Source organism: Carassius gibelio, chromosome A17 (assembly GCF_023724105.1).
Source record: "Carassius gibelio isolate Cgi1373 ecotype wild population from Czech Republic chromosome A17, carGib1.2-hapl.c, whole genome shotgun sequence".
Lineage (NCBI taxonomy): Eukaryota > Metazoa > Chordata > Actinopteri > Cypriniformes > Cyprinidae > Carassius > Carassius gibelio.
This window is the reverse complement of record NC_068387.1, coordinates 19,667,430-19,693,484: the sequence shown is the minus strand read 5'-3', so window position 1 is coordinate 19,693,484 and position 26,055 is coordinate 19,667,430. Positions and strand designations below refer to the sequence as shown.

The window sequence follows — 26,055 nt, the reverse complement described above, 5'->3', positions numbered from 1 at the left end:
CGCCGCTGTTACATCTTCCTACTCTAGAAGAGAGAAGTGAGAGATTACTGCGTGTGGCTCATTAAGAAGGTTTTATTTTGTCTGCAAAATTTCCCCCCCGTCTATTGTCTCTCCACCCTCTCAGCAAAAGTCTCGGCAGAATCACATCCCTGGGTGCATCGCAGCGTTGAGATAAATGCAGAAAATGAACTGGAAGAAAACAGGGAGGCGAGAAAAACGCGTGCCTGGCCGACGATGGCCGAAAACTCAAAGGAGAGATGGGTATGATTAAATCAAGCTTAATTCTATTTTGATAATTGTCTGCGTATGCAGCCACATTTCGCCGTGGGGATGTTTTGACTTGTGTATGAGACTGACAATGAAGTCGGCAACAACAGCTGCTCGGTGCCGGCTAGCTCGTGTACCTTGCCGCTCAAGTCTTGTCAGTCACATTTTCCCTAATTAACTAACATCTGCTTTCCATTTTCAGTTACACTGCATCGCCAGCTTGCCTCATCTGAATCCCTGACTCCTGACCTCCCCTGAGGAAGGTGCTCACTGTCAGAAGAACCCCCGGCATCCTACCGCCACAGAAAGGTGATTCCTTTAAAGCGGAAGAAACGGATGAAGGAGCAAGAGGGGGCTGCGCAAGGTGGGCAGACGGGGAGGGGAGCTGTCGCTTGTGTCAGGTTAACCTCAGAGACACATCCGGAGCTCAGCATCTGGGAGACGGAGGGGAGAAAGGCACCGTCGCTCCATTTGGTGCAAGTGAGTTTTGCATTAAGCATCCTGCAATGGCTTTCATCAGCTTCTTTCGTTCTGTCTCTCTTTCTTCCTTTCTCACCTCCACTCCCTCCCCCGAGAAGGCTAAAACACTAAACTTTGTGCACTGTCAGTCCCATGGGCTGTGTTTATTCCCAGATTTATTCATGTAGCATTGCAGCGTTAAGTGTTAAAGAGAGAGAGGAAGAAAGATAGAGGTCTGCATGCAGAAAGGAAGGAGATGATACTGATGTTTGTGCAGCACATGTGTTAAGTCACTCACACACCACAATAACACCTGAAATTGCAGCAGCTGGTGCTGTTAAACATGCATTCTCTTGTTCCAGTTTCCCCACGGCAGCAACAGATAGCAACAAAAGTTCCGTTGAGGTCTTTAAGGTAACCCTTTATGATGTTTTCAATTCTTTGATATTCTATTTTGCATTATATATTTTAATCAAATTAAATGTATTATACAAACATGTTTATTTTCATTAGAAAGGTCCTGTACAGTTTAAATAGCATCTGTGTAAGAGAAAAATAAAAGCCATTCTCTTGCATTACTTGTTGACTGTGTGGACATACAAATCTTTCTCTCTCTCTCTCTCTCTCTCTCTCTCTTTTTTTTTTTTTTTTTTTTTTTTTGTTGAAAAGTCTTAAATTCATTAGATTTATTTTCCTGTGTTTTTACCCTTAATCACAAACCTTGTCATTTGTGTGGAAAGGCAACAAATCTCTCAGGTTTAGAAAAAAAGGGTAAATTATTACATTAAAATAAAAATAATAATTAACAGATGGGCCTGCCTAAAAAAAATATGATTTTCTACAAATGATTGCATTCTCTCCCCTTTGGTGTGAAAAGTAGACTCAAGAACACTTTTAAATAATTTGTTCAATTTGTTCCACAGCCAAAGAAAAGCGGCTTGGTGGAAATTCAGATTCATTAAAACTTAATTAATATGCATCATTATGTAAATGAGGTTGCAGTTAATGAGTTCTTAAAAGAAGCCTTCCTTAATTAGTTCACTTTTTAATGGCATCATCATTTATCTTTTTTCTTTGAAGCAGTATGACGCGAGGACCTCGCCGTTCCCGAAAGTGCTCAAATTTTCAATTTTTTAATTATTCTTATTTCCTTAATTTTGATATGATTAAGAATGCATTTAGGGAAGCAAATAAATGCTAAAAAACATTAGACCCCTTTTTTTCAGACTCACTTATTTCCATTAAAATAGAGTCTCTGTAGAGTGTATAAAAAGTTAAAGGGGAAGCATCTTTTTGCAAAACAATCTCACAATTACCTTCTTGGCTTCTGCGAGTAGCTTTATTTCTACTAAATCTGAGCAGTCTCTTAATTGCTCTCTCCAGTTGGGCTGCAGTATATATTACCACACTCCATTACTATTTATGGAGCCTGAGATTCATATTGCAAATATGAAGATGACTGTGGTCATTTCCTTTTGTATTCATTTTCTAATTTATTAATTTACATATTCAATCACTCAATTTATTTATTTTGTGCTGTGTATTTTTATTTATTCATTTTTTCATATGAAAAGAATGCAGTAGCAACAGTGTGTTTAATGTTTCTTCCCTGCATCTTGGTAACCTGGAGATCAGGAGAGTTGTAGTGGAGATCAGTGTCTCGCACACACATGACAAGTTGTATAATACAACCTTGCAAATAAAAAAAATATCACAATCAGGATAATTTTGCATTTACTCTCACATGCAAGATAGCGCTATAAGCTATACGATTTGACGGCAGGGTTTGTGAACATTGTGTGTGTTTGTAAAGGTAGAGAGGGGGTATGTGGAAGGGGAGACAGTGTTTTATGTTCCTGCTCACTAACCATCACTCTGCTCCTAATTGATAACCACTGGCATTTGATCAGGCGGTCTTCAAACAAGGAATCTATCTTTGTATTTTGTATAAGAAGACCATCTGTTGTTGCAGAGCTCTACGTTCATTAAATTTAATTTCTCAAACCCAGAAATAAGATTTTAATTTAGTTACTGGAGGATTTTCCCCACCATCCCTCCATGGGATTATTTTCTCTTTTTTTCCGGGAGGTTGTTGCGGGACAGGCTGGTGTATGTAAGTTTTTTTTTTTTTTTTTTTTTTTGACCCAGACATTTGCAAAAAGTAAAACTGACAAGTAAAATGTAAAAAACAATAAATAAATAAAAAACTACATTATTTTATATATCAGTCCATTACATAAAAAAAATAAAGCATGTTATATTTTTAATGGTCTTGCGGAAAGTTAAGTGAAGCGAGTAAAACAAAATTAGTGTGTAATTAGGAAATAAAAAGGAGCGTATTTGGACACATTTCTTGCAGGTTGTTATTGGACATTTTGAGCAGTGAATCGTTTGGCATTTGGTGTTCTGTGAGGAGCGACGGTGGGCATGTGTTAACTACACACAGGACACTCGAGCGAAAACCAGACGCCCACTGAATCCTTCAATCTGTCATTTCCTCTCGCAGCTCCCGAGCAAGATAAAAATAAAGCAAGCACAAAACACTTCTCTCTTATTACTCTATACAAAATAATGCTCTTCACACTTTAGTTCACTTCTTGGTAGCCTTTACTTGGAAACATGTTGCAGTGAGCATATTGTTAAGAAAATAAGTAGGCCTGATTTATTTTCTATTTGCCATGGGTGTTCAGCAAATGATCTATGATCAGAATCAAAATTCAAGAAACCGTTTTAATTTTTAAAGTTCTATTATAAGAATCTAGCTTGCCTAAAAAACAAGATATGTTTCTTGAACAATTTTCTTTTCAGTTCTTTGTTTTATAATAAACACCAACCAAAAAAGCATAATTTAAATACAGTGGTTTTCTTTTTGTTTTTAGTTTAAGAGTACAAAGATTTATTAGATTTTTAAATCTTTCTTTCTTACTTTCTCTCTTTCTTTCCCTTTGAGATGTTCATTAAAATTATGCTTGAATAAACCAAATCAATGTTTATGACGTATATTAATTATATATATATTTTTTCACTATGGCAGGTGTAACAGCTGTTTGCCATTATATGAACCGAGCAGAGAGAAAATAAAAAAAGAATAGCTTGTGGGTTTTTTCTCTATAGAAGCGAGACTTCATTTACCCCATCAGACCTGCGAGTGAGAAGTAAACTGCTGGTTTATTTGAGTTCGGGTGCTCATAAAGAGGCTTTCTGACATGTTTGATCGCATAATTCTTTGGGGTTATTGTGAGACAATGATTGGTACTGCTTGATACAAGCATTTTGCATTAACAGTTAACTATGCATGAGTGTGAAACCCTTGTGATTTCTGAGACCAATATGAATAAAGGATACATGCCTTGCAAAATTCAGCTTAATAGAGTCACCAGAATGAAGTGGAGTGTTTTCGTAGTGAACTATGACTTCAGAAACAGGAGGTGTACAGCTCAAGATGAGTTTCGACATGATGTGTACAGGACGGAGAGACAGCGTATAGACATACGAACATGGTTCTCAGAATCAGACAGCACATCCTGTTAAGTATTTCAGATTTACACGGGGTTTTCATAAACTGATCTGACCCAGCAAGATTTCAAACAGTCAGCAGATTTTCATAGCAGCAATAGTGAAATACAATTATTATTATTTATTTTTTTTATTAAAATTATGTTTTTTGAAGTGAACACAATCAATTAGTTTTCCTCTTCAACTCTTACTTAAAGCTGCAGTAGGTAACTTTTGCAGTGGTGGACGAAGTACACAAATCAAGTACTTGAGTAAAAGTACAGATACATATGGTAAAATATTACTCCAGTAAAAGTAAAAGTACTCCTTTTTCAATTTTACTCAAGTGAAAGTACAAAAGTACTCGAGTTTTTATGTACTTAAGTAAAAAAGTACTGCAAGATAGATGTTTGCAATTTTATATAGGCTACTTAATTTAATTTTATATTAGCACATATTCTTTTTATAATCCTACTGCTCAAAATACCTTGGATTTTTTCAAAATAACCACTATATGGAGTCAAGATATATTTTTGTTGTTGATATGGACTACGCTGATGAGAGTAATGTTCACTGTGAAGCTTACACTGTGATGTACCCGAGAGAAAACAGAGATGACCATCTGATTTTCACCAGTAAGAAAAAAGTATTTTAAAATTTGTTGTTTTACAGAATATCAAAGTTACAGTAAAGACCAAAAGTTTGGACACACCTTCTCATACAAAGAGTTTTCTTTATTTTCATGACTATGAAAATTGTAGAGTCTCACTCAAGGCATCAAGGGCTATTTGACCAAGAAGGAGAGTGATGACCTGGCCTCCACAGTCACCGGACCTGAACCCAATCCAGATGGTTTAGGGGTGAGCTGGACCGCAGACTGAAGGCAAAAGAACCAACAAGTGCTACGCATCTCTCGGGAACTCCTTCAAGACTGTTGGAAGACCATTTCAGGTGACTACCTCTTGAAGCTCATCAAGAGAAAGCCAAGAGTGTGCAAAGCAGCAATCAAAGCAAAATGTGGCTACTTTGAAGAACCTGCAATATGACATATTTTCAGTTGTTTCACACTTTTTTGAAATGTATATAATTCCATAAATAATTCCACATGTGTTAATTCATAGTTTTGATGCCTTCAGTGTGAATCTACAATTTTCATAGTCATGAAAATAAAGAAAACTCTTTAAATGAGAAGGTGTGTCCAAACTTTTGGTCTGTACTGTATATATGACATGATAATAAGGCCTGAAGTTAGGAAGAACATTTTACGGAAAAAAATAATAAAACAAATGTAAATAAAGATAATGATTTTTTCCTTCTCAAATCTTGTCTGTGGTTTAAAAACACCCCTGGCCAAACGGGGTGCATCTCTTCCCCTCTTTGATAATTACTGTAGTTACCATGTTCTGAACATCACATCCTTTCTTTTCTAACCAGATGTAAACTATATTTTATATATATATATATATATATATATATATATATATATATATATATATATATATAGGTGGCTGAATAAAAATATTTGGACATTATTTATAAAAATTACATCAACTTAGCACCAACAAGCTTGTTAGCTAGACAGTTAGCATCAGCTAACAATATTTACTTATTTTCAGTACAATGAACATTCATGTCTGTCTACTCGTCTAGTTAATCCAAACAATATGTATAACGTTACTGTCGATAAACAATATAAAAACAGACGTAACATAGGACATTTTAATAAAACTGTTAACATTACGGCAGCGGGGAATTTGAACGTGCACGAGTTATTGTATTTAATCTGTGTTATTTTATGGGTTTTTTGTTGTTGTTGTTTTTTACCTAGAATTGATGTGTCTGCATCGTCTGCACTCGAGCATTTCAGTGGGCTTAAATAGATCACTCTTTACAACGGATTTATTTTCCAAACAACTGACAGTTTTGACCTAAATATGATTTTCAGTTACAATAATTAATCCAAAATTTCGACATTAATAACTTACTTTTAGCAACGTCAGACGCACGCGCGCTCACAAGATCTCCCGGTTCTTACTTCTGGGGACTCGTCTCGCACTAAACGGTTCATTTGAATCAGTGAGTGGTCGACTCCAGAACAGCTGCAATCGGATCATTCTAATTCGTAAACGAATCGTTTGGTGTGATTCGCGATCCGATTTAAAAGTTTATTTTGAAAAGACTCGGTTCGTTCATGATGAATCAGACACCGCTTCTGCGTGTCGGAGCACGTGATATTATATGGAGTAACGATATGTTTTATGAAATGTAGTGAAGTAAAAAGTACGATTTTATGCTTTGGAATGTAGTGAAGTAAAAGTAAAAGTTGCTCAAAATAAAACTACTCCAGTAAAGTACAGATACTTGAAAAATGTACTTAAGTACAGTAACGAAGTAAAGCTACTCCGTTACTGTCCATCACTGAACTTTTGTAAATATATATTTTTTACATATTTGTTAAACCTGTCATTATGTCCTGACAGTAGAATATGAGACAGATAATCTGTGAAAAAAATCAAGCTCCTCTGGCTCCTCCCAGTGGTCCTATTGCCATTTGCAGAAAGTCATCCGCTCCCGGTAAGAAACAACCAATCAGAGCTGCGGTCCGTAACTTTGTTTGTGTTCAAAATGTAGAAAAATGCATATAATAAACGAGTACACCATGAATCCATTTTCCAAACCGTGTTTTTAGCTTGTCCTGAATCACTAGGGTGCACCTATAATACATGTTTATATTCTGACTATTTTAGATTGCTTCGGGGGTACCGCGGCGGAGTAACCCAGTACCTTTGTGATTCTTCATAGACATAAACAGAGAGAAGTAGTTCCGGCTACGATGTTCTTCCGCAAGACGCAGGCAGTTCTGTTTATTAACCGCTAGAGCATCAAAAGTTCCCTACCGCAGCTTTAAATTCTGTAGAAATGAGTTGCATAAGTGGAAAATACATAAATATACACTTTAGTTATTACTACAGATTATGGCTTTCTCTGTCCAATCAGATGTGTTTTAAGTATGCTGTTTTTGTAAACTGGAGAAATGAGTTTAACCCAAAAGCCAAGTGACAATATTTTAATATACAGAAAATAAGTGAGTGATTAAAACCGTATTATTCATTTTAATTAAATAATTTAATAATAAGAATAATAAGAATATTATTAATAATAACAAAAATATATATTATTATTATTGGTTTTATTATATCATTATTTTTTATTATGAAATTCCCAAAACTATTTCTTTTTCATAAAATGTGTAAAATAAAGTAAGATCATTTTTTAATTGTGAATGTGTTATTTCTATTCTTCTATGTGTATATTAACAAAGTGATTACACTGTTTTAAAAAATACAGTGGTGACTTCATATTGAGATTTACTAAATTCAAATGATCTTTGAAAAAAATAAAACTTTCAAAGTCAAAATTATCATAGCGCTCTATTTAGATAAAAGTATTTTAGAGTCAGTTCTCAAAGAAAACAATCTAATTTATTTTAAAGCAAATCCACACGTGATGAATTATTTAAAGCAACTGGGATTGCAATGCCATCAAATCACAGAAAACAAAGCTTTACCCCGTGCACAAAGATTTCTGTCTGAGGAGCAGAGAGTGGAGAAAGAGATGTTTAATGCTAAACACAGAGGGGGTGAGGGAGGGAGAGAGAGATATCTCAAACTGCTTATGCAAAAATAATTGGTAACCTCCATGTACTGTTCTGCACTATTATTCAAATCTCGCCTTTGTTGGCCCTGTTTACAGGATGTTAACTGGTGCATTTTCACCCCCAGAGTGGACCCCTATTTTTCTCTCACACAGTCTATTCTCACAGCTGTTTGATTTCAAACTGCCAAACAAAGATTATTTCTGCCTTTGTTTTTGTTTTGTCTTTCTGATTTGCGCCCAGTTCTCAAAGTTATCTTCAAAACTAAACATGTTCTTTAACAACTAGGGCTGTCAGTCGATTACAACTTTTAATTGAATGAATTACATGATATGACAATTAATTAATCAAATTAATCACAATTAATTGCATGTATCAATATTTGGAGGCAAAACTCCCCTCAAAAAAAAAAAAAAGATCATTTAAGGATCAATCAATGTGGCAGACATATAAATCATTGAGTATACATTAAAAAAAGTAGCTTTAAAAGCTATTTTTTTGTTTGTTTTTTTTTTGTTTATATAGAACGAGTGACTTGTATTCTTTCACAACCATTGTTGATATCTTTGGTCATTGTGTTGCTGGTTTGAAATCTTTTTTTTTTTTTTTTTTTTTTTTTTGCATCTTACATTATTTGGGCAAGTTTTTTTTAAGAATTAAGTTGTTCAATTTGACATTTTCAAGACCCCTGCATTCTGTTCCATTCTGTTGAGTGCCATCTAGCTGTTACTGAATGTAAAAAGACATCCTGTTTGAACGACTTTGCTCGTTCTGTGTTCATCCTGTTCTTGGTAAGTGTGGTTTGGTGAGATGTGTTGGCGGTAGTTGCCAGAACTTGCAAAAAAACAAAAAATCTCTTAAGTGACACATCAAGCTTGAATTGCTTCAATGCTAGAAAAATGTTTCTTCGTTATCCATTTATGAACAGGTCAGGGGGCATGAATAAATGTGTTAATTATTGTATCTCTTTTATAAATAATTAATCACACTTATTTAAGTATTTAATATGCTTTTCTTTTTTGTTTTCACCCTTAAACCACTTTGATATTTTGTATATGAAAGTTTTTTAGAAAATAGATGTTTTATTATTCAATTAACACATTTAATTAACAGCCCTACTTGCATCTATAAACTATATATATAAAAAGCTACTCATATAAAATAAATATACCCTTTGTAGTAGAACTTTGAATGGGGTTTCAAATTACTATTATGAAATGAATATTAACTCCCCAATTTTAAAATTCAAGAAATGTAAAATATCCTACTTTACTCCAAGTCTTATTGTATAAAAATAGCACAGATGACCTATTTATGATTGGTTATGTACTTTTGCCTCTTTGCATGTTGCCGGGATGTTGTGTGTACAGCATCTGTGTCACTACCAAGCACGAGAACAAGATAAAAATCACTGTCAGTCGGTAAGCAGGTAGCACAAAAAACCAAGCTATAAATATGAATGTGGTGTAGCAGGTAAAGTTTGGCGGCGTTCTCACCCACTCTTCCTCAGCTGGAAGCAGCAGAGTGAGAAGAGGGGGGTGGCAGCGGGACGTTCCTGCCATCCAGCACTCCGAACCTGCGGGTTAATGCCGGGCTGAGCACAGGTGGGCGCACCTCCACATTCGTGCGGTGTCGGAGATGCGTTTGGAGGAGGAGGAGGCGGAGGGCGAGCAAGCCTAGGCAGCCTGGGCCGCTGAGGCAGGAAACAGCAGAGGAAGCCACAGGGCAAGCAGCAGAGTTTGAACACTATGTGTGCACATAAGCTAACACCCAAACACACACTTCTCAGGGAATCGGAGCCTTAGAAGTCACATCAGACTGTCTGACAACAGTGTCCCAATTAGAATGCCCCTTAAACAAGGGGAAGTGGTGCCTCTCTTGGGACCAGCCTCACCCCCACTTCCATCCCTTTCCCATCTCCACTAAAACACACCACAGATTGCAGGATGCCGCTGTATATCAAGTGCCAAAGTCATTTATGATAGCACAAGGTGTCGCTTAGGAAAGTGCACTTCCCCCCAAAATGTGCGCTGCTTGGAGTGCAATGGAAACCTTTGCTTTGTGCGTCTGAGAGTTTCCTGCTCCAGCTATAACCCCGCTATTAATTATTCCTGCCTTCTGCATGAACTTTAAAGCCTGGAGAAAAGATAAGTCAACACTGAAACTTTGATTATGAAACGGTGCAGATTTGAATGGCAACTCTGAGATATTTGTAGATTAACTCTTCAGCTTAACCCTGTAAAGCCTGTACAGTTTATTGAAACGCATACAAACACACACTTCTGTTCCAAAGTTTGGGATCAGAATTTTTTTTTGTGTGTGTGTTTTTTAAAGAAGTCATATTCCGTTGCTAAAAATAAAATTATGTTGTTTATTTGGTGTAATGCAATATGTTTATGCAGTTTAAGGTAAAAAAAAAAAGCACATTATATTTTCTAAATAATATATATTATTGTTTCTCTTATATGCCCTGCCATTCTGAAATGCGTTGATTTTTACAAAGCTCATTGTTCTGAAAATTTGCTTGAGGTTTACGCTGATTGGCCAGCTGTCCAGTGCGTTGTCTATACCTCAAGTGTGTGACGGAAATGTTACGCCCCTTAACAAACTGTGATGCCGTCTCCCAGCACAACCAGACAAAACCATTAAAACCCATTACAAATTAGGCATTTGTTGCATCCAGTGGGATTGTGTCCTGTGTATCAAATAGCGTAAACATAAAACCATGTCTGCATTTGTGATCGGAGAAATTACAAACAACAAGCACTACTCTACACTGTTAAAAACTCACGTTTAAATAGTCAGTGGCAAATTCTTTAAATATAAAACATGTACTTACAGGCTGGTGGTCAGAAAGAAGTCTAGTCACCTTGAGTTCATCACTGAATTCATTGATGCCATCATTCAGCTCAGTTTAGTTTAAATAGTATCTGTGAGATCATTTGCATTTCAAATAAACAATGTCACTGTAAAGAAAGTGTCAGAGCAAGCCAGAGGCGACAGCGGCAAGGAACCAAAACTCCATCGGTGACAGAATGGAGAAAAAACCTTGGGAGAAACCAGGCTCAGTCGGGGGACCAGTTCTCCTCTGGCCAGATGAAACAAGCAGTTCAATTCCAGGCTGCAGCAAAGTCAGATTGTGCAGAAGAATCATCTGTTTCCTTTGGTCTGTGCCGGTGGTCGACTGAGACAAGGTCTTTACAGGGGATCGGTCTCTGGGGCTCGTATAGTTGTCCTGGTCTCCGCTGTCTTTCAGGGATGTAGAGGTAATTTCTAGATGCTGATCCACCATCTGGTCTGGATACGTACTGGATCCGGGTGACTGTAGTGACCCTCTGATCTGAATACAGACTGGATCTGGTGGCTACAGTGACCTCGGAATAAGAGAGAAACAGACTAATATTAGCACAGATGCCATTCTTCTACATCTGGTCTTATGGGAAGTTTTCCCGGTTACAGTTTACCTAATTAATGGAGCCTAAAAATAATTTAACGGATTTGGGTATTAGAAGCATATTAGTGTATTATGTGAAAAGTCAGGTTAAAGAGATGGGTCTTTAATCTAGATTTGAATTGCAAGAGTGTGTCTGCCTCACGAACAATGTTAGGTTTCACCTGACCATAGTGAGACTTTAAGGCCAAATAGTTCCTTGATTGTTCTGAAACAATGCAGAAAAGTTTCATTGTCCTAGAATTGACTAAAATATAAAATTGCATATATATATATATATATATATATATATATATATATATATATATATATATATATATTTTTTTTTTTTTTTTTTTTTTTTTTCGGACTGAAATATGATAAAAAAAAATATTGTTAAGAGTCACTCTCTCTACTCAGTTCTGACTTGTGCCTAAAACAACAGCAGTTTGTTCTTGTTGGGTTTAGGCTAGACTGTTAAATAAAATAAGAAATTGTGGGAAGGACACTTTTTCACATTATGTGCATCTGAATATCATGAAACATTAATTTAAAAACTGAACATATCCACAGGTTGAGCTCCTTCAACACAATGGGTTAATCAGCATTTATCTGTCATTACTATGAGGTAAAAGTAATTTAAGTGTTTTGCAGTAAACGGTTGTAAAAACACAATGTCGGTCTGTAACCTTTTCATAATTCATGTTGAGTTTTGTTGGGTTAGGTTTATACGAACTGCTGCAGTGTTTGAGGTTTGCTGATGTGAGTGGACAATTGTCAGTGTAAAGACAATTAATGAACAAAGCTGAAAACTGGACTGTAAAAGCCCTGCTCAGGGCTGATTTTTGGAATACATGTATATTGATAAGCAGATACTGTTTATATTGGTGATTTTAAATGTTAGTAACCTTTTAACCACATTACATTTGAAGCTAGTAAAACAGCTGTTTACCCCGGATGGATTCTCATCTGTTTTGGTTGTGTAGAGTGAGATCAAAATGTATTTCTGGAATGATCTTAAAGATGGATGGATTTGAAGAGAATCACAGTGTTGTCTCAGAACATATAAAATGTTTCAGTCACTATTAGATGTGGAGACTTAATACATCTAAAATATTTCTAGTCCCTTAATCTTTCTAAAAAAAAAAAAAAAAGAAAGAAATGTTGGCAATATACTGATGGATATCTCACACTATGAAACCTACAGACATTACAAGGATTGACATGCACTGAAGTAAAAATTCACAATGAAGAATAAAAAAAGGATAATAATGTTTAGTCCCACTTGTTGTACCTGAACAATTATACAAGTCACTTCCGGGCTGCTTAGTCCCTCCCATTTTGCCAATATACTAATGTTTTCCTTTCTACACATTTATATGAGTATTTAGGTGTACATGATGTTACCATTACACATAGTGACTGCACTAAAAAACTAAACCAAAAATTAATAATGAATATTTATGATTATTAAAAATCATTGATAGCCATTAACTATCTACAATGGACACAATTTTGTGTTTCTTATAAAATAGTGAGCAAATGAAGATTAAAATCTCAGATCCACATGTAGTTTCTATTGGTTAGTGATGTTCTTTGCTTTTCTCAATTGGGGATGAATAAACTCTACAAGCCCAGAGGAGAATCAAAGTTAATCAATTAAGTTGAAAGGGGAGGAGCCACTTTAATTCAAAGCTTTACTAAATAGCAAAGCCAACACTGATGTGCACTGGAGTAGTGTGCCAAAGTTTGTTAGAATGGGCTTTCTGCAAAGTGTGTTAGTGTTAGTGTTAGTGTTAGTGTTAGTGTTAGTGTTAGTGTTAGTGTTAGTGTTAGTGTTAGTGTTAGTGTTAGTGTTAGTGTTAGTGTTAGTTGTGGCTTTTGATCTGAAGAGTGCATCGGGAAGTTTGAAACACCGTCAAAGTCCCAGCATCACAAAGCCACAATCAGCTTCCAGAGGTCCTGCTTTTTCTTCTCAAGGGCTCTTGAGTCCTTTCCAAAAGGCTTCTCAGTTTCCCAGTCTTGACTCCAGACAATTTGCACAGGACCCTATTGGTCTTCAGGAGAAGTCAAGCCTTTGGACTAGAAGTTTCCCGTCGTTCCAGAGGTGCAACGTGAGTTGGCGGTGAACTTCCAGTTGAAGCAACCCGTGACTCCCAGTAGTGTGGCTGTTCAATGCAGTGAGAGCCGGGTTCATGTGGAGGTGAAAAAGGATATGTTCAGCAATGGTCAACCGATCCAGCCATCCAGTTTGTCTATGGGAGGCTGTCCTGTTGTTGGTGAGGACTCTGCCTCTGGGGTGCTCATCTTTGAATATGCACTACAGGACTGCAATAGTGTGCTGATGGTAAGAAGTTACATTTTCCTGGATTAACCAATTAAAAACCAGTGTTCTTCATTGGTGTCAATTGTTAGTTGAATGTTAAACCTCCGCAGAACCTTTCAGTTTCTGAAATCTGGTAACTGAAAGATGCTTTGTGGAACTGAAAGTGGTTCTATGGCATGGCTACTAAACCCATTTTTGAGCCTTATTAAGTGTAGTTGAACGGAACCCATTTGGTAACCACTGCCAACTCTTACAGATAACCGCGGATGAGCTCGTCTACACCTTTGCTCTTAACTACACTTCTGTGGCATTTGCTGGCACACCTATTATCCGCGCTGAGGGTGCAGTTGTTGGCGTTCAGTGCCACTATCAAAGGTAAGTGACTGACTGGATGTCTTTTAAGCAGTGTTTCTTTTGGTGTTGCAACTGGAACGCTTGTTTGGTATCTCCTTGAACGACAGGCTCCATAATGTAAGCAGTAATGCTTTGAGGCCAACTTGGGTTCCTTATGCTTCATCAGAGGTTGGCGAGGATGTCTTGGTGTTCACCATGAACCTCATGATGGGTTTGTGTAGTTTCTTTAGATCTTAAGCCTTGTGAATGAGGCTGTGCCTAAACCATTATTTCCTCTTTCAGATGACTGGTCCAATCAGAGGCCTTCAAATCTGTACTACTTGGGTGACACCATTAATGTTGAGGCATCTGTGAAGGTGTACAACCACGTCCCACTGCGTGTGTTTGTGGACCGCTGTGTGGCCACCCAAGTACCTGATGTGACTTCTGTTCCGAGATATTCCTTCATTGAGAATCATGGGTAAAATCCTGTCACTAGGTTCTCTCGAACCGATTACATTTGTTCAGTGAGCACTTGGTACCTAGGCTACCATCTTAAATGATATGTGAGATTAAAATTGTCAAACGTAGCTTGCTAAAGTGTATGGCAGAAATCCCTGGCTGTTCTATTTTAGGTTGATGTGTGCACTAATGTTGCCCACAATCCTCTGTCCTGTGTAGGAATTGGTTTTGCTCTATGAACCATTACTGCAGTGTTAAAACCCTGAACGTGGGCAACCAGTTGTAAACCCCTGTTTGGGCATAAAGTCTTACTCTTTCTTAAAGTTCGTCACTTGAAGACCGCAGCTGGCAGATGTGGTATTTTTCTCCAGTAAGGAAGTTAAACTTTATAATGTGGAGGATGTTAACTATGGTGACCGTCCAGTTTACAGTTATTGGGCGCATACAACTATGCGACCGCAGTGTTTAAAGACTCCATTGTGACTTGTTCATTCCAGAGCTTAGGAAGTAGCCACATTGGGATGCAGCACACATCATGGCACTTGATGCATGAAGCTGGTGTTCTTGAGCTGCTCTTTTACCCACTTTGTCCCTGAGAACTATGGTAAGGTCCGGTGACTTGATGCACTGAATTGTCACCAACTCTTTATCAGGTGCCTTGTGGATGCAAAGGCTACTGCTTCCAGCTCCCACTTCTTGCCTCGAACCCAGGAAGACAAGATCTGGTTCCAGCTAGAGGCTTTCATGTTCCAGGGAGGATCCAGTTCTTCTGTATGTACTATATTGACCGAATCGGAGTCCTCTTCCAATCTGCTCTGGTCTTATGAACCCTTACCGGTGTCTCTTGCAGATCTACATAACGTGTACTGTGAAGGCCACTCTTGCTTCTGCACCCAGTGACGCTCTCCACAAATCCTGTTCCTTTTCCAATGGGTATGTTCATGCTGCTTAAGAACACAAGGAAGCTGCTGTGTCTGATTTTTCTTGTTGCAGGTGGCTTGCTGCTGATGGGAACCACCAGGTTTGTGCTTGCTGTGACTCAACATGTGGTCCTGATGGGGGAAGTAATGCTCCTATTGGGGGTAGGTGGCTGCTTTAAGATCGATTTTGATACTTCGCATGCTCCACTTAACTTGAGTATTTGCCTTTCCTAGGTGTTCAGTGGGAAGGCAAGGCCTCACTTGGTCCTGTAATGGTTCAAGGGCGACAGAAGACTTTAGCTGGACTTCAATAAATGGGGGAAACCCTATTGCTGATTTTAAATAAATGGAAAACCTTGTTCCTGCTTCTGCTCTTGTCTAGTTTAAACCCTTTCGGTTTGTGCTCCAAGGATTAAACTCCTATTATTGCTAGTCTCACTTCATCTTAGTGCTGTATTTGACACCATAGATCATGACCTGCTCCGATTGATGCAGGCTCTAAGAAGGTTTCCCCTATTAAACTTGCCCAAGACATATTACTTATTGGACCAAAAAAACAGTACGCAGAATCTAGAAGTCTACAGTTTGCAATTAGACCGCTGTATCGTTAACTTACCGTCATAAATATGGGTGGTATATTAGTCAGCAACTTTTCTTTTGAAAACCATATTTCCCAAGCTACAAAAACTGCATTCTTCCATCTTGGACACCTTGCCAAGCTATAAAATATGTTACCGGTTTCTGATGCAGAAATGCTAGTTCGTGCATTCATGACCTCTAGACTGTACTATTGTAATGCACTTCTACAATAGGTGGTTGTCCAGCATCTTCAATAAACGAGCGACAGGTAGTCCAAAATGCAGTGGCTAGAGTCCTTACCAGGTCAAGAAAATATATAATTTTATAGTCTCTGCTCTTGCTACCTCTTAACCCTTTGAGGTCTAAGGGTATTTTTGGGGCCTGCAGAAGTTGTCATGCTCCGACATTTGTGTGTTTCTTATACACTTCCAAATGGCTAAAGTCTAATCTCACTGTTTTCAGCACAAACTGGGCTATAATATGTGAGCAGCATGTATCTACATTGTTTTTGAACAATCAAAAACTAAAAAGGTTAAATCACCTGAATAAGGCAATACAACATACAGAACAGAAAGTTGAAACTGCCTCACTTTATAGAACAGCCCTTGACAGTGCTCCATAAAATGCATCACACAGCGTCACACAGTGCAGGCTTGAGTCAGGAACGAGTCTGGCGGGTTAGAGAACGGCACGGATGGTGGATTTGAACGAAGGACACATGTGACGACCCACGGTGAACGGCAATCCATAGAGAAAAGTTGATGTATTTCCTTAGTATCAAGCATGGATCAGCTTTAGGCATGATTAATATGATGAACGGATATGGTCCTCTTTTGGAAGGCCAAACAAAGTAATTTCACTTTCACAATGAAACCCATCATCTCCACAACATGGCGGCAGCAACAATACAACAGCGATATTAAAAGTTATGCTTTTTTTCCTTGCGTGAACATTTGGACAGTGTTATGCAAATCTTTCCACACAGTGACGTAGACGTGGGAGCGTGTTTAAACGAAGCATTTTAGGAAGGCATGGACAAGTCTTAACTTTGGATTTGATACTAGTCTGTGCAACTTTAAAGATCTTCTACATGCACCAAGAGCTTGTAACACTAAGAGAAAGCAAAACTTGAAATCGCATCATATGACGCCCTTTAAAGGAGTTTCTTATGCTCATCAAAGCTGCATTTATTTGATCATATATATATATATATATATATATATATATATATATATATATATTAAAATCTAATTTATTCCTGTGATGCAAAACATAACATTTCAGCATCATCACTCCAGTCTTCAGTGTCACATGATCCTTCATAAATCATTCTAATATGCTGATTTATTATCAGTGCTGGAAACTGTTGCACTGCTTATTATTTTTTCTTCTTTTTTTTTTTTTGGAATCTGTGATACTTTTTTTCAGGATTCTTTGATTAATAAACGTTTTAATAAAAAGAAGAGCATTTATTTAAAATAAAATATTTTCCTACAATATACACTATATTGAAAAACATTTATTCAGCTAGGATGTGTTACATTGATAAGAATGAATAGCAAAGATTGATAATGTTAAAAAAAGGTTTATATTTTATTTTTTACATTTGTCTGCAATGTAAAGCAATCAGATCTTTAAAACAGTATAACAGACTACTTGAATAAAATACTATGAATATCAGTTGTCACTCTATATCTCCTTATAATATGTCTTAGAATGTTATACAAAGTTAATTTTGATCAAACCTTTGTTGCTTTTATTGTGGGGGCAAAATATATAAGGCAATACAGTACAGTGATGATTGAGAGATGTACAAATAAACGTTCCTCATAATGTATCAGATTTGATACTCAGAATGTAAAGTCAGCAGTTTTGATCATGTTGATCATTTAGAGGCCGTAAAGATTTCCATATCATATATGATACCGTAGTTTTTGTAGGCCTAAAGAATCATTACATAATTGACTCATTATTATGTAACAAACCAATAGGACTTTTTTCTTCTGTGGAAAACAAAATAATATGTTTAGCAGAACATCCAAGCTGCTCTTGGCTATGCAATGGAAAGTAAAAAAAAAAAATAAAAAAAAATAAAAAACACTTCATAAAACCTTTATGTTAAATTTATTTGATTTTACAGAGATTTAAATGACGATGAAAATATGATGACGATTTTTATTTTGTGGGTAAAATGACAGCACATATGAAAACTCATACTATTGATCAGATCATTTGCACTTTTTTATTTTTAATTATTATTATTTATTTTATTTTTTTTTACTTTTCTGCTCTGCTCAAGCTCTTCCTGTCTCCTTTGGCAAAAGGCTACATCTGTGTGCTTAATACATTTCTAATGAGCTGCCATTGTTTTTCTGGAATGCACTGGAGATCAGTCATCGTGCCACTATGAGTTAGATCACATTCATATGAGTAAACCATGCATCATTCTGACAAGCCAGACACCTTCTTTTACAGAATGAAGAAACGCCTTGTTATAATTCACAAAGAAAGATTGACATACTTCTGCTGATGTCATAAAAGTGTGCCATGTTTGGTTGCTTCTGTGAAGAAGCATTACAAAGATCAAATTTACCAACAGCATCAATGCAGTTCCATTCAGAAATGTGTGCCAAAGTAAGACTGATTGCACGATCTCTGAAATATTTTTGTGTAAGCAAAAGAGCAACGATCATGTATGAACAAGGATAAACAAGAAAAAAAAAACCGATATGAGATACAAAATGTCCATACCACATAATAATACGAAATACTAAAACTCATATGGCCACAGAAAAATCAAATGCATCACCCTAGATTTAACTGTAAACTTTTGTGCAGTCTGATAATGTGATATGATGGAGGTCTGTGCCTGTTTTAACGGCTTGGAAATTTTGTTCAGTCAGTCTATTTAGAATGCTGAAAAAATATGAGCTCCTCTGTTAAGTCCCAGTGAAGTAACCAAGAGTAAGAAAATTAAAACAAGACTCTGATCTGTGATCACACTGTAAGTGTGAATTTTAAATTAATCTCAATTTAACAAGCCTCAGCGCAGTCGTATGTGAGAATATATAATACAGAGGGGCTAATTGAATATTTTCTCAAGCATCAATATGCTACTATTTTACCGTTTTATTAATTTAAGACTTATAATAGCAGAGACTTAACATATTACATAAAGGCTATAATGGCTCACTCTTTGATTATGTTTATATATATATATATATATATATGTATATATAAGTCATTAAATAATATACTAAATGATATTGACACATTTTTAAATTAAGAAATTAAATAATGAATTAATGAATGAATAGGTCTTCAAGTTTAGTCTACATTAAATGCATAGTTAATTTAATACCAAACAAATATCCCAGTTTTGACTAAATTAGTTTTTTGGACCGATTAAATCTTCAGTCTACCTGACTAGTAGGGCCGTCACCTCATCCTGCCTAAATTTGCATAAACATACAGAATGATTCACCAGTGTTCATAACGTTTACCGAACAATCTCCAGAAAAAAAAAAAAAATGCTGTTCTCATTAAAATTCAAAAATCATACAGTACCAAATATACACAAATGAGTCCAGCGACCTTTAAAATGAGCAATTGATGCACTCAGTTTGCACCACTGGAACCAGGCTCTCCAGTCCAAACTGACACACAACCCTAATTTGACTGGCATATTCTATTTATTATCATGCAACCAGATCTCTGCCAAGATTTGTTTTCAAGGCGCCCAATAAACACTCGGCCTGGCCAGTGTTACAGTGATGTCAACGGCACAAGTTGAATATACACAAAGTGGTCTGCCATGTTTAAATGAATGAAGCTTCAAGCTGGATTTTCAATTTTGAAACTTCCCTCTTTCCTGTCAGATAATTTGGTTGATCCAAGTGGCAAATGCAGGGTGGCATAATGCAACACGCTTCTTAAGTGCCAGTAGGTTAGGTGCTAAGGGGAGGCCCAGATCTTTCCCTTTAATGCCACTCAAACAGACTCTGCGTCTCTACTGCACTGCCGGAGGAGCATTAAAGATATTTATGGCTCTGTAGAAATCTCCAGTTTGCTTTCATTCAAACTGATCTGGATCTCGAGTTTATCTTCATTATATGATAAATGCTGAAATAAAAACAAATCATTGCGCAGCACAAGAAAGAGCATGCTCTGGGGTCAGAGATTTCGGCATTGAGATCTCCCCTCCCATGTTATAACGTATAATTAAGACACAAAGCTACATTAAGCAAGTTATCATCAACTTATACAGTTAAATGCATACTTAAAGAGTCAAATACCCCCTTTTAAAGCTATACATGTGACACAGCGAACGGTTAGAGTCTTCAGTCTCATCAGCATGCCAATGGTGTGTATTTTAATCTGAGTGACTGGAATTATTGCCTGTTACGGGCTGTGTATCCTTTAGGAAAAGTGGAGGAACTATACTCGATATCAACAACATTAGCAGGAGAGCCGTTCTCGTTGCATTTTAATCAACTTTGCCGGATTGAATTTCAGAAATGTAATTCTGCCCTCCACTGGCATAAAAAAGGTGCACACAATAAGCAAGGCATTTCCTGTTTGACTGATACCAGGTAGATAAAGTGTGTATGAGAGAGAGAGAGAGGTACATAAACACATCCAATTTGCCAATGAAAACATTACTTACATAAAATCAAATAAATGAGAGCAAGTTTTTTTTTTTTTTTTTTTTTTTTTGCATATTACTGGTTAAAGTGAAAAAAAATTGATTGTAATAGAATAAAACAGGCTTTATATTTGCAGAAACGGCACATGATTTCCTACAGTATATATTTAAACACATTTGATAATGACCTTTAACATCTTATTTATTTATATATTTTATTTTATTTTTTGTCACTACATCTTGTTTTAATTTTCTTCTTTTCACTTTCAACATGCATGCGTGATTATCCAGCCCTGGTTCAAGATGAAACAAAAGCCTGATGCCTCGCTGAGAGGTGACACAGTCTGTCCCAGGAGGCATCAGCAGTGCCCATGTCACCCGGGGTGTTGCCAGGAGCGATGGGACTGCTGCTCCGAGAGCAAGGAGGGGGGCCATCTAGCACAAACAATCTTTCCGACTTCCACCCCCCTCTCCTTATGCTCTTTGAGCACCTTCAAATGCCTGCTCCTCCTTGAAGAGCATCTCTGCTCCAGGTGCTAAAAAGCCACATGTTAATCCAGGCCTGTCTGATAGGCAAATGTCTCTATGAGCCAAAGCATGAATAATAATGACTGTCTATAGAGACATATCAACTACAGTATGGCCTGCAGTGCTGCTGGGGAAAAGGAAAAAGCTATAGATTAACTAACAGAAACAAACTCGACAGAAATTAACTATGCAAAGTGACATCACTTAGATAAAACTTGAGTTTTATGGAAACAAAACACATCTCAGATTCATTCTACCAAATGTATAATTTTACTCCTCCTACTGTGAAGGAAGGGGAAAGTGTTTACTGAGACTCCTGAGGAAAGCTTGGGGGTTGTTGGTTGGGTGGTTGGAATCATTTGGTTTGTATGCCAAAAATCTTTCGGTAATTACATGTACTGTAGGAGCAGCTTTTCTGACCATCGTGAATTTTTTAACAAAGATACCTGCATTTCCAGCTGAAAGGGCAAATCATAAAACATTTGTCATTCTGATTCAGATGCTCCTACTGAAGGAGTATCACTGTTATAACCAAGTCCACAAAAACACATTTGACAGAGAGTATCAATTCTCACATATGTAAATAAAATAAATAAATGTATGCATTTAGCAGACGCTTTTATCCAAAGCGACTTACAGTGCATTCAGGCTATCAATTTTCACCTATAATGTGTTCCCGGGGAATCAAACCCCCAACCTTGTACTTGATAGCACAATGCTCAACCAACTGAGCTACAGGAACACTAACAGAAATGTGCCTAAAATCTGAATACGGCTCATTTCAAGAGTGTTTTAATGTGTTTCTACTAGGAACTGCTCATTAATTTGGCCAATACACTCCATGTCACAGTTCTTGACATGCTGAGAAAGGAAGGGAGACAAAAAAAAAAAATAGGACGTTATGATAGGCCTAATTTACTTTCTGACTAAAAAGGTCCTCCTTTTTGCCATAAAGGGTAGAACACTCAACACAGGAGAAGGTTTTTAACAGTTCTCATCAGAGACACTGTGCGTATCTTGAGCTCATCTAACATGACTCTGCACCTCAGTTTTGCTCTGGAGTTTAATACACTTCTGACATGCGTGACCATTTTGTGCATTTATAACCATGGGCTACTAAAGATATGGTGACATTAAATGGTTTATAGAGGGCCACAGTAAAAATGCTTATACATACTTAATTTATTCTGTCTAAAGTCTATGAACATTTTGATATAATAAGACTGACTTAATAACATTGACTTGCATAGTGGGGTTTTTCCATACTATGGAAGTCAATAGCTTAAGGTGAACTACCCCTTAAGAGAGGTATTCTTCAGTAGTGAGACAGCAAGTACTTACTGTATGCTGTGTTCAAGTCCTCCTGGGAAGTTCGTACTTACGAGTTCACAAGTCGGTTCACAAGTCAGTTTAGTCGGCACAAGATGGAGGAGTACCTTCTTTTAATAAGTTACAAGAAAATACACTCTGCTTATAGAAAATGAAGAGCAAAATATTTTTTTAAAAAAAATAATTTATGATGCCACTTTAATCTGTATCGCATACAACTTATTAATTGTTATATTGCAATCCTGTCTGTCAATGAAATAGATATTTATTTATTTTTTACTGCAAATAACAGACGTTGCATTGATCCATTAATTCTGTTATGTTTCTCATTGACACGCCACCAACTCGGAAACTCAAGCCTACGAATCCGGGGGCTCGGGGCTCGGAAATCTACAAATTTGTGGTGGCGTTCATGTGCGTTCAACTCATAAACACGATTTATCCGACACAATTTTCGAAATAGTGTACTTGTAGCACAACCAAACGCTAAATTGATGTTTTTAACGTCTGAGCTAAAGGAGTAATTCAATGCACTCACCTAAACGTACCCCTCTCTGTCTCTTTCTTCTTCTTCTTCTTCTTCTTCTTCTTCTTTTAATTGGTGGAAGACAACTACTTTTTAAGGTGCATAACTGCTACCTGCTGTACTGGAGTGTGGACCAGAGATTTGCATTTACTTAATAACAATAATAATAATAATAATAATAATAATAATAATAATAATAATAATAATAATAATAAAAACATCCTACAATCTATTCATTAATCTTTCAGAAAAATAAGTAATTCTTTATATGTCTGCCTCTCATTTAATATATCCTTAACTCTGTCTCTTTCACACACATACTGTCAATGGTTCTGTCACCTACAGTATGTAGCACTGGAAGATATTACTCGTTCTAGCGAATAATTTTGTCCAAAATGGCTCCGGCTGCGTTCCAGTTCACTTTTAAACACACACTTGCAAACTTCCCTAAGCACTTACCCTCGGGGAAATCCTCGCCGCCATTTTGAAGTGTGTTCCACTTTTCTTTTTTTTTTTTTTACTTTTTTAGTTTTTCTTTCCAATCTCCACATCCATGTCACAGTCCACAAAGACCACAATTCTGCAGAGCTTTAAATATAGCACTATGCCTTTCTTGCAGGGTCAAGATGAACAGACAAACATCTACCACAGAAGCAGAAAAAGACCTACAGCAAATCCATGCAAATTGGGAAGGTGGTAAAAAGGAGGAGTTTCTGCCAGGGAAGCACTCTCAGCTTCCCCCTTTAGACCACCATCTTTTGTTTTCTGAAGTTACACACATAGGAAGAATTACTATCAGAAGCCAGGAAGGAGTGAAAAGGGGAAAAAAGAACTAGAAGCGTTTCAAGCTATTGCTGAAACAATCCAACTACAATGCCTATCAAACTTAGCTTTACAGGTTATAGCTTCTAATTGCCTGACAAAAATTGACACTTCAGTCACAACATTGTAATATAATAGAGGGCCAAATTAAATTTGATCGAGGGGCAGAAAACGATGCTATCATTCAGCCGTGCGGAAAAAATATCAACTTGCATGACATAATGGATCAAAAATGAAAATTATTCATTAATCGTGTTGGGTTTTCAAATAATGGAAATGACACAGTTCAGATGCTGCCATAAAAACACTATTAATTAAAAAGATGATAGATCTAACAAGGCATGAAACTGAGAGAAGTCTTCCTCCACTCCTCTCTGAGGTGAAGGATTGTGGGAATGGGCTGACTGACAGGTCACTTCTCAGCATGATGAGTGTGTGTGTGTGTGTGTGTGTGTGTGTGTAGATAACACACATTAAAACAAAAAATATACATAAAAAACTTTGCATACAATATTCAATATTAAAATTTTTACATAATACTATTTATTTTTAAAAAAAGTGTATGTGCGTGTGTGAAAAATAGATATTGAAATATGTAAAAATACTATTAATTACATTTAAAAGGTGTTATTATATATACTATTCAATAAAACCAATGAAATATATAAAAACTATATAACTCAATATATAACTATAACAATGACATTATATATATATATATATATATATATATATATATATATATATATATATATATATATATATATATATATATATATATATATATATATAATTAACTGTATATAAGTTACTCAGAAATTATTACAATTATCGTATATATACTATTTATTACAACCATAACATATAAACACAATGTAATAATAATATACACTGTATAATGTGAAATTAATATCTACTTTTACCTATTCACAGAAAACACCCCTGGTGTGTGAGTGTGTAAAAGGCAAGATTCCCAATATTCAGCAGAAGACGAGATGTGTGCATGTGTCTATGACAAAGAGGCAGATGAAGAGAGGAAGATAAGAGAAAAAGATGACAGCACTCAAAGGCTAAAGGCAGTGCTTTCTCTCATCTCCTGACCAACGGCTGACTCTGAGACTGAGAGCCGAGAGCGGATGGAGTGACCCAGCTCCCCATGACCCTGCTGAACTGAGTGTGAGGCTCCCCAGCTAAACCCACCAGAGCTCCAGCTCCTGTAATTGGGTTAAAGCTCTGCATTGCCTTATTGATGTGCAAATGCTAACTGTCGAGGCATGTCACTTTCAGACATATTACAGAACACCTCGAGGATGACTGCAGGAGATCAAGGACACCAATGCATCATTTCATATCAAACCCCAAACATGCGAGGGGTGCCGTTCGTTAAAATTTAGGCTATCAAGAAATATCCCATTCAAAAGAAATGTCTAATTTGAAGCAGTCCTTGACAGTACACGATCATATCTTATCGTATTTAACAACCACTTTTGACATGAGTTATGCCACCCTAAAAAAGAATGTTCTCACAAATTATGATAATAATTAAAATGATGGGAAGTATGAAAATGTCAGTTAACCAGGAGGATGTACAGTCAGTCAGAAATTCAAAATATTAAAGTTGTGCCCGAATGGGTCAGACTAATGAAAATCGATGGACTGATTACAAAATAAACAACATTGATTAAATATTACGTAGAAAGTACTGCATTGTTTTTATGGAAAAACATCATTTTAAATTGTAAAAAAATATATTACTTATGAAGACTGATATAACGAATGTGAAATTTTTCAATATATATTTTTTAAAAGATTTATAACCATTTAGAAATGTTAAATATCATCATATACTATAGGACTTTCATAACAGCAGCAGAAAATAATGAGAATTTTGCAGTGGATTTAATGTGGCTTTATACGGGAAGCATTAAGTTCATTACATTTCTTTTATTGCCTTGACGTATCTAGTAGACTGTTAATGTGTTCCTCTCGGTTGATTGTACATGTGCAAGCAGCGTCCCAAGGATAAGAACATCAAATCACTGCGATTGTCGTGCTGTGAAAGAATTTAAAAGTACTGGGGTCCCAGTCTTATAATTGGGTATCGATGGCCAATGATTCTCTCAATTTCATTGTTTTTCCACTTGGACAATCTGGTGGAACTCTAAGACAACCTAATTATAACCCCTGCTGAGGAGGCCGGCCCTGAGCAAGGTTTCATAACTGTCTCAACTTTCTCATCCTCTGCAAACTTCCACAAGGGCATGACACTGATACTTATC

General features: G+C 36.6%; 1 long non-coding RNA gene and 1 pseudogene across 2 annotated transcripts; both read left to right on the top strand.

Annotated features, from left to right (window-relative positions):
- On the top strand, window positions 1–25,481 carry LOC127933500 (uncharacterized). Of its 2 annotated transcripts, XR_008147522.1 has the most exons (4): window positions 1–261; window positions 470–747; window positions 1,089–1,140; window positions 24,710–25,481. It is a non-coding gene; the product is annotated as an uncharacterized LOC127933500 (long non-coding RNA). The 2 variants fall into 2 exon arrangements; XR_008147521.1 differs by lacking the exon at window positions 24,710–25,481 and having other exon boundaries at window positions 2–261; window positions 1,089–1,331.
- Window positions 12,933–15,706, top strand: LOC127933499 (zona pellucida sperm-binding protein 3-like; annotated as a pseudogene).
- Window positions 25,482–26,055: the final 574 nt, after the last annotated feature.